Source organism: Vespa velutina, chromosome 9, assembly GCF_912470025.1.
Source record: "Vespa velutina chromosome 9, iVesVel2.1, whole genome shotgun sequence".
In the NCBI taxonomy this organism is placed as follows: Eukaryota; Metazoa; Arthropoda; class Insecta; order Hymenoptera; family Vespidae; genus Vespa; species Vespa velutina.
In genome coordinates this window covers 6,825,713-6,827,506 of record NC_062196.1, presented here as the reverse complement: position 1 = coordinate 6,827,506, position 1,794 = coordinate 6,825,713, and the positions used below count along the sequence as shown (strand labels likewise).

General features: G+C 31.2%; 2 protein-coding genes across 2 annotated transcripts in view; one reads left to right on the top strand and one right to left on the bottom strand.

The window, feature by feature from the left end:
- The window catches only part of LOC124951729, a 70,598-nt gene that overhangs the window by 16,886 nt on the left and 51,918 nt on the right, over positions 1 to 1,794 (top strand). The window lies entirely within an intron of this gene.
- The window catches only part of LOC124951730 (transmembrane protease serine 9-like), a 5,906-nt gene that overhangs the window by 3,944 nt on the left and 168 nt on the right, over positions 1 to 1,794 (bottom strand). The window lies entirely within an intron of this gene.

Genomic DNA, 1,794 nt, shown 5'->3' with positions numbered 1-1,794 from the left:
AAAAAAAAAAAGAAGAAGAAAAAATAAAAAGAAAAAAAAAATGAATGGAGGGATAACAAATAGGAAGAATTAAAGCGAAAAGGGATAAACCTATTATAGGATGAAACTAAATCGGATCTCTTTTATTTCGTTTTAACGCTATTGTTGTCCTCTTTTTCCTTACATTTTGAGAAATCGACTTATTGTGAAACTTTTAATTCGAACGAAACTACGAAAAGTTATTATCCGTTCTTATTCAATCTTCTTTGTCGTTTGTGCTATTGTTAAAGAAAAACTTTTCATATATTTTTATCTTTTTTTTTTTCTCTCTTTTTTTTTTTTTTTCGATAAAAAAAAAAGTAAAAGAAAAAAACGGCAAAGAAAGAAGAAGAAGAAGAAGAAGAAGAAGAAAATATAAAAACAAATGGAAAATATAAAATGTTCCCTTCGATTTTTCAGAATGGAGAAAATCGGTTAAAAGTAATTATATCCTTGCCGTTATGGCATTTCACTTATTACGATTCTTAATTACGATAAAGCTCTCTCACTGATACACACATACACAGATAGACATATATACACATATAGAAACACATAGGTGTATCCTTTTTGCGAAAAAGATTCCTTTTCTGAATCGACTATATTTATCTGCCACCTATCAACCTACCTACACTAGAACGATGCGGATATCCTTGAACGATACTATGTATTATGCATCGAACGTCCTTCACTATATCTCTCTCTCTCTCTCTCTCTCTCTCTCTCTCTCTCTCTCTCTCTCTCTCTTTTTCTCTTTTCTATCTTTTCCTTCGTATTTGTTAGGAAATGAGTTAGGTTCATTAGAAAATGAAATCAAATTAAGATCGACGAAAGAACCGAAATAAATTGGACGGACTCTTCTCCTTCCAACGATTCGTTATACTTGGTGGCCCATTTTTAATTGTTACATGTTGACTACTTCGAAAGTAGGTACGTACTGTACGTAACGACCTAGATTTTTCTTTTTTTTTTTTTTCTTTTTTTCTTTTTCCTTTTCTCCACCCTTCCTAATTAAAATCAGACAAATGCATTAGAAATAGTCATGCATATTTCTTATTTATGATCTACATGAAATCATTATTGAGATATTTACATCACATTATTTTTAATCATTTTAATAAGATAAGTTCACTTGTAACGCTTAAGAAAAATAGCTCTGTTTTACACACACACACACACACACACACAATCACGTAAATACGTATATGTTAATAAAAACTGTTTAAGATAAAAATGAGCAATTCGAGAGGAAAAAAATGTTATACTCGATCAATAAAACGAACTCACAAACGAACTCACAAACGAACGAGCGAACATTGCTGGACGCCGTCATTCGTTCGTGTTTGTCTTCGTTCGTCGTTCTCCTTTTAAACACATAATTTTGTCGATCGCTAGAAGGGATACCCTCCCTCCCTCCCTCCCTCCCACCGTTCGTGACACTTTCCTAGACATTCATCATGGAACATGGATAATATCCTGATAAATGTATATAAACATATATATATATATATATATATATATATATATATATGTACGTATGTATGTATATATATCATATGTGTGTAAGTTGATTTAATATGTAAGTACACGAGAGTCTTGCACGAGAACCTGTTTGCACGTAAGGACATCCATATGAAGGACCTTGTCAACTATGCGAATTAATTAAGTTATGAAATTAATGCCGCTTCTGTTGTTTCTTTAATTATAATGGTGTATAATCATTAAAAATTATATGACGTTTGTACTCAGTGTAAAATTATTTGAATCGTAACTATC